Raw genomic sequence first — 8,188 nt, forward strand, 5'->3', positions numbered from 1 at the left:
GCCAGCCTCCCCCCCCCAAACCCACCACTACTATGCTCGCGCTCTACGCATACCCAATGATGAAACAAGTACAGTTAAATTTACACAGTTGTATCTTATATTAACGCTACTACCGCACTAGAAGCAAAAGCCTATCATAGATTTAGAGCTGTGATTAGGTAGCTCATCCTAGCATGTAGCTCTGAGCGCGAACGCGGTGGCGGCGAGGGCTCCGCACTTGGCATTTGCCGTTGCCAGTGATTATCAGCAGAATACCCGCTCCTACAGTACACGCAGTGAGCGCTGTCGCCTCTGCTGCAACTTGTTATTAATACCAGGAGCTCCAACATCCCAGGGATCCAGAATACATAAATGGCTTTAATTACTAGGCGCTGTTATTCTATACTGTATAGTTTTCTGTCTTGGTAGACTTAGGTTATATTTATTATTAACATTTCCATCTGATTGTTGTGAGTGTGAAAAAAGTGAATGTATCATGATGATAACAGCCGCCCTACGTGGAACACCAGCCATTGCTGTGTTTGCTAGCCTTGCCCCTGTTTGCATAAATAAAAGCATACTAGCTGACTACTATCGGAGTTAAAAACTGTTAACAATGTTGAGAGGGAATGAAGTAAATTTTTGTGATGCGATCAATTGCATTATTGCCAGTCCGCGACTTGCTACGGGCGTATCATGCGATTGAAATTGTTCGTATCATTGTTTTTAGTAATCAATTATTAGTTAATTATTAGTAAGTATTACATTTTATATTGTTTAACGATACCCCAACTCGCCTTAGTAGAAGATGTTTCCTAAATGGTTTGTTTACTGACAATTTTTACAAATAAATATGAGAGTTGTACATAAACAACTGTCTGTTATTGTGTAGGGTGACGTTATTATATACTGCCCCAGCCCAATCTATATATAGTATCTCGTGTACGAGCAATGTAAAACTGAAGATGCCAGCATATATGGTAGCGCACAGAGATGAGCCTATGAAAATATTTAGAGATGCTCGATACGGTAGTGCCGAAGCCAGTAACTTACAAATGCATATATATATATTATATATATATATACGCACGCACGCAGCGCAACGCACGCACGCACGCGCGCGCACATATATATAGCAGGCAGTGATTTATAGCTTTTAAAAACGCAGCGCAAAGAGCATTGAAGAAAATGGCCATCCAGACAAAATCCCACAGACAAAATCCACAGACAAAATCCACATTCTATTCAGTGATCAACCATTCTCGACGGAAGCCATAATAATAATAATAATATTATAATATTATTATGTTATTATTATTATATAATAATTGCAGGGTCGTACGTACGCCGTGGTGAAATGGAATGTGTACCGCACACAGGCGCGGGCGGTTGGGGGGGGAGGAATTGAAAATGTAGATCGCAGGGAGATGTATTTGAGGCCACTTTTGAGTAAATGCTACCAGCCTTCATTCTGAATACGACACAATAATCTTGTTAGGAGAACTATTCTCGTTCATTAGCCAACAAATGTGAGGCACTAAAAGATCACTATAACTATTATTTTATATTATTAACAACACTTGGCGTAGCCTAAGCGGACGGGCCACAAGGGGGCCATGCGCCCCCCTGTTGATTGAAACACAAAACAAAAAAATTTTCCTTGGCCTCTCCGCCGCTCGTCACAGGACTGCCACAATTCCTGTACTTCTGCATCTGCTGAACAACATTGCTCTAAAATGAGCATTGTGCAAGTCCTAAACTCGTTTCTACAATTGACCCACCACGATTCTCTGCTCTCATGCTCCTGTGTCGTTGAACAGAGTAGTGAATGACAATTAATTCAACGAAATCCTCAAAATGTTCGTTCAAAATCGACGAGAAGACTTGACTTTGGATGTTGAATTTCGCAGCAGACAAAACATGACTGAAAAGAAAGGAGAGTAATTTCATTCTTTGCCCAGATGTGTTGTTTGTTGCAAAGTTGGCCTCTGACTTGAATTTTATGGTTCTGAACTCTTGATTGACAGAAGAAAGAAAATGGAAATGCTTTGTGAATAACTTTAGCTTATATTCGAACTTATAGACGGCCATATTTGGCAATCCACCTCCAGGTTTTTATTTCAAATCGATTTCAGACACGATTTAAAGTAACGTTTCTCATATGCAGCGGGAGGCCAAAAACAATTCTTTCTGGTGAAATTCCTTTTTATTTTAATAGAGCGCTATTTTGGAGCTACCTTTGTTTTTATTTGAAATCAAATTGCTCAATATTGCCGTTTTTAGTTCCTCATCAGAGGCAAAGCATAAAACCATTTTTAATAACGAAACAAAATGTTAAATGCTGCATCTTTAACGCTAGTGTGATTCTAAACGATTGTAAATCTTTTTAATTTAAATAAACTTGCATGTTTATTCAGTGCAGTCCAAAACACATCTACCTGTTTTTTGCCCGTAGATCTTGTATTCGATTTCATTCAAATATGCCTCTACTTTTTCAAAAATAATTTTCAACTTCTTAACATTTTATATGAGCGGAACTTGAGAACCAGTTTTATGACGGATAAATGCCAACATTGCATTCGGTACTGCCTAACAACACAGAATCAAAACTAATTCCAATATTCCGCTCAGTGCTTGAATTGAGGACATAGGCCGTACAAAGGGGGGGCGGCGCCACAAGGAGGCCAGACCCCCTCATGATTCGGGAAGAGTACAAAAATTAACGAGAAAGCCCTTAATGGATTGCTATACCACTATTACCTATACCTCAATAATGAAAATGAATATGCGCAAAAATGCCATTTTGATATATTTTCCAAGAAGAGCAGATCTGGGGAGGGATCGAGCACGAGAGCAGAGAAGCAAAGAGAGGGGGAGAGAGAGAGGGAGAAGAGACGATTAAGATGAGGCAGAGAGACGCGAAGGGGGAGAGAGAAGAGAGAGAAGAGAGAGGAGAGCCGCGGAGAGCGGAGACCGGCACCCGGAGGGAGAGAGAGAGAGCAGAAGACGCACGAGCCGAGCGACGGAGGGCGGCGGGCCGCCCGGCGGTGGGGGCGGGGGGGACGGCGGAGAGAGCGGAGAAGTCCGGCCGCGGCGGAGCCAATGGCGGAGGAGGCGGAGAGGGACGGAGAGAGAAAGGTGGACAGCGAAGACGAGAGGGCACGAGAGGGAGGCGAGGAACCGCAGAGAGCCACGGGACAGCGGATGCCGTGGCCCGCAGAGGCCCGGAGGAGGAGACCGAGAGGCCCGGGGAGGCACGTGACGGGCGGGTGGCGCTGGGAGAGAGGGTGCGTAGGAGCCGGGGAGACGAGAGCCGAGCGAGCCCGAGACGCGCTGGCTGTACACCCATGCCAAGGCTGCATGCGTGTGCAACACATTGACTACGTCGGCATGTGGCCCGTGTGTACACATTGACAGGCGTTGTCGCAGGACGGTCCTGCAGCGGTTTAACCGCCAGTCGTGCGGATGCTGTACGAATCCCAAATACCCTGTCACTGCCTCCGGCGTGCATGCCATACGCGACAAAGAGGCCTGCGGAAGTTGCCGAAAGGCTGCACTAGAGGGCGAGGCGGCAAATAGCGAGCCAAGGAGATTACGGGCAGGAGGTGGAGGAGTCAAAGGATAGAAATTCACCTTACACTTCGCAGCTCTCTCTCCTCACTTCACTTTCCCGATTAGCTTCTCACTTTCAAACCTCACGAACGTCAACCCACTTGTCCACTTCTCTCGTCGCGGCGATTATCCCATCTACGAGAGCAGGCGGAGATTTTTGCCATGCCGGAATGTTCGACAAAGTTAAATACGTGCAACTACAATTAATAAAAATAAATTATTAATCTTAATTTAAATTTTTAAATCTTTTTATTTTAATTAATTTTAAAAAGGCTCGAGTCGTAAATTCGTTCTCAATGACCCACGACCTATCAAAATTCGGGGGGTGGTGTCGACTGCATTCATCAGTAGTTTGGCGTATTTATGGGACGATGACTACGTCACTGATAGATAGCGTCCGACACGAAAATGATAAGCTTTAGGGAGGAGAGAGAGAAGAAGCAAGAGGGGAGAGAGAGATAGAGAGAGAAGAGAGAGATTGGAGAGAAGAGACGAGAGACGAGACGGCAGGCGGAGGCGAGTGCGGTCATTCGGAACGGGAGTTGAATTACAACGGGAGCGAGTTTTGTAAAAACTAGTTAAATTCTTAAGAGAATTAATTTTATTTCGAAATAATTATTAAAACTGTTCGGAAAGCCCCGGCTGTAGATTTTATCAATTGTTTTAGCCACATAGGGACAACGCACGTACGCAACGGCACGCGCACAGACGCAACCACAAATACACACACCACACGTAGCGCAGCCACCAGTGACGGACACCACCGCAGCGCACGTATCTAGGCGTATTGATACGATGCGCATCGTTGAAGGTGCAGAACGGACGGATAAGCACATTCAAGCGATCAAAAGCGCGTCATAAAGAAACTCGACTCGATGTCTTGTGTTTTTCTGCGGAAGAGGTCGAAGCGGAAGGGTGTGCAGTGGAGAGAGCGAAGAGAGAAGAGAGAGATAGGGAAAGAGCAATAGACAGAGAGCAGACTAGAGAGAGGAGCTCTACCACGCAGAGAAAAACCCGAGTGAGGAAGAGGGGGAGGACGTGAGAGTGATGAAGAGTTGAGACCGTTTGGAGAGAGAGAGAGACCGTAAGTATTGGCAGCCATGTAGTGCTGTAAGAAATTTGAACTTAAGGAAAGAACGTAGGAAGATCCCGTTACGGACGAATGAAGATTTGAGATGGTTCTGTTAATCGTACGTAATGACACAGGCAACGAAAACTATCTCTGTGAACACATTTACGTATTATAATTGCTAGCGAAATAAGATTCTCAGCGAATAAGTGAAGCTTAATCTTACAATTACTATTTAATAATTCTACAATAAGACGTTCTCACGAATGAAGAAAACTAATTCTTACAAATTAATATTAAAATTCTACAATAAGATTCTCACAAATGAGAGCATGAACAACATTCTTACAATTACTGACTTATTAATGCTACGAATAGTAAGATTTCTCACGGAATAATAACTAGTTCTACAGATATATTACTATGATAATTCTTTACAATAAGATTCTGCAAGATGAATGAAGCAACTTCTACATATTACTATTAATAATATCTTGACAAGTAAGATCCTCGAGCGAATGAATTACACTGGTAATCTCATCCAAGACGTACATATATCAATTCCTTATCAATTAAGATTTCTCACGAATGAGATGAACTTTCTACAATTACTAGTTGATAAGGAATTCACGAAGAAAATAAAAGAGATGGGATCTGCAGAGGAGAGCGAGAAAGAAGGAAAGAGAGCAGAGGGAGGAGAGGGCGTGTTAACTTAATTTACAATTACTATTATAATTCTACAATAAGATGCTTCCACGAATGCAATTAACTAATCTACAAATTACTATATAATTCTTTAGCGAATAAGATTCTTCGATAAGACGTCAGGGAAAAGGCCAATCCGTGAATGTTTATCCGGGTTTCCTTATATATCTTTGTTTCTCGATCTACTTCGGATATTCGTCCTATTGCGAGAGTGCCCGCTGGTTCCTTTCCTTTTTTTTCAGTTTCGTGCGCCTTACCCCTTTTCGTGTTTTATCTAGCGCTTGCGTGAATGCTTAACTTCGTGAGAATGCTTCTAAGGCGTGTTTTATGCCTTCTGTGGCGTAGGCCGGGTTCAAGTAACTCTGAAGTGGGTGCAGGCAGATCGGCTTTAATTAAATGGTGCCCCGCTCTCAGGAAACAAAATTAGGTCTTAACCTGTTTTCACTCGACCGGATCTCTATCACACCGCGTAGGGGGGAACTCGTAATTTTAATTAGTGAAGTTTCGCCGCGGTCTGAGTTAGCGGCTAGTTAATAGATCTGGTGTAGTTTCTAATATAAGGCGTGCTATTGCTTTTCTGTTAATGCAGTATTCTAACTTACGTTAGCGATAGCGAAAACCATGATGCGCCCAGGGCCAACAAATTCCTTCATGGTTAAGATGGACGGTGTTAGACCTTGCTTCACGAGCGACATGGTATCTTTTCATGTATTGAGTATAGGAGAAACGGCTTACAGATGGTTTCCCTTAACGTGGCAAGTATGTGTTAGTGCATCAGCGTACACTTAACAGCGGCCCCCACGGGGGCGTGGCACGAACAATTTATTCGACTACGATTAAAATAAATCAACACGAACCACATGTGCTGCACTATTGCTCCCGATTTTCTCCCCGAAAAGCTGGGGTGGGGGGCATTGCGATAAAAGTCGTACGACGCATGCCTCATACAATTGAAATTTATTTGCTGATTTTGCTGAGCGAGTGGGGTTATTTTGTGTATGGTTGTTGTTGTGTGTTGTTGTTTTGTTGTTTTGTTGTTGTGTGGTAAGAGCTCTGCTTCTAGATCGTTCGCTGGCCGCATCATATAAGTGATGGCAAATGCTGAGAATGGGGGCGGATAGAGGAAGCATTGACGCAACCCACGCCCCCTCGCGGGTGGTGCGCGGACATACGGGCGAGCCATTATTTACGGAAAGTTGGGCTTAGCGTGCAGACAACATGCCACGACGACGGATTAGAGCTGCACGCCACACGCACTCATGGCCAAGGTACACGCACACGCAGCAGCACTTACGCAGCGCGGATATGATCCCACACGGCGCGCATACGCGAATAACACGGAACACAGATTGCCATACGCACGCACACGCCCACGCACACCAGGGTTACGCCCAAACGCACAACGCACTCTGGCTATTCCTACGATCTATATTTCTCTCTTATCTCGCCTCCGCTCCCTATCGTATCTTATCTTATCTTATTCGATCTATCTTAATCCCCTTACCTATCACTCTCTATCAACTTTATGCAGCCATATCCCATCCTACTCTATCTATGCTCCCCATGTCTGAGCTCCCCGCTAGCTAGCTAGGCTAAGTGCGTAGTTCCTCAGTTTTCTAATCTCCAACAGTATATCATATCGAGCTCCTTCTTTGTGACTGTATCTCCCCTCTCTTTCCTTGTTTTGATGTTTCTCTCTCTCCCTCTCTCTCTCTCCTCTCGCTCCTCTTCTCCATGCTCATACCTCATTACTGTTCCCCCTACTGTTACTCTTACCCTACTTCCCTATCTTGCTGTTTTTCTTGCCCTTACATCATCGCTCTCGCGCTCTCGTCCTCTTTGATTTAAACTAACTGCTCTGGTCTAATTAGAAACCGAAAAGACAGCACATATCACACATTAAAGAATTAATATCGTATTAGCGTCATTTTTATATATAACTAATATAAAGTCTCGCACCATATTAGTCACAATATCAATTGTTCCCGTGGTAAAACCACCGGGCAAAAATCAGCCTTCCCTTCATTCCCACTGTAACACAACCCCTTATGTTGTGAGGACCCCCATTTGTCGTTGGTACAGGAAAATGAGTCGCGACCAGGTACGCAAAGTGATCATTACCGCTACAAGCGTTCAGGTTGAAGCACTTATGTGTAGTCAACAATTTAGTCTGACTGACTCTCTCTCTCTCTCTCTCTCTCTCTCTCTCTCTCTCTCGCTGCAATAAAAAAATATGTTTTGGTGAAATGATGTGTACGCAACTGCGTATCTGCGTTATGGTAACTACGCCTCTGGATTTATATAATAGATAAAATTATATAATTATATAAAATTATATAATAAGATATGGAATCAATACTAGAGGAATTTTTGTATGCACCTTAATAACAGTCTAGACTCTAGCAGATACACGTCACCACAAATACGGAATTGATATATTGTCTTTCAGATTGAAAACAGCAGAGCTGATTACAAATGAATTAATTAATCCCACGGCACCTTGGCCTTCAAATGAATACCTGAACTTCGCCACGTCACGTCGCCGCGGCGTGCTTGCGCGCGCGCGCACCCATATCACTCACATCGCGCAGATTGAATCTTGTATAAACATACACTGTAACACATGACACAAAATTGGATTCGAATCCTGCTGACCTTTCAAATAGGTGCACCGACATTGACCTTGTGAAGGTAACCGTAGAAGCCATATCTGTAATGCCCGATGCGGTTTCTTTTTGCACACGCTCGCGCACATGAATACATTGCCTCGGCGTCACGTGGTGTGGCCAGGCATATATATGGCTACGCTTAGAAAATCGAGTT

The sequence above is a fragment of the Priapulus caudatus genome, unplaced genomic scaffold (genome assembly GCF_000485595.1).
Source record: "Priapulus caudatus unplaced genomic scaffold, Priapulus_caudatus-5.0.1 Scaffold814, whole genome shotgun sequence".
NCBI lineage: Eukaryota > Metazoa > Priapulida > Priapulimorpha > Priapulimorphida > Priapulidae > Priapulus > Priapulus caudatus.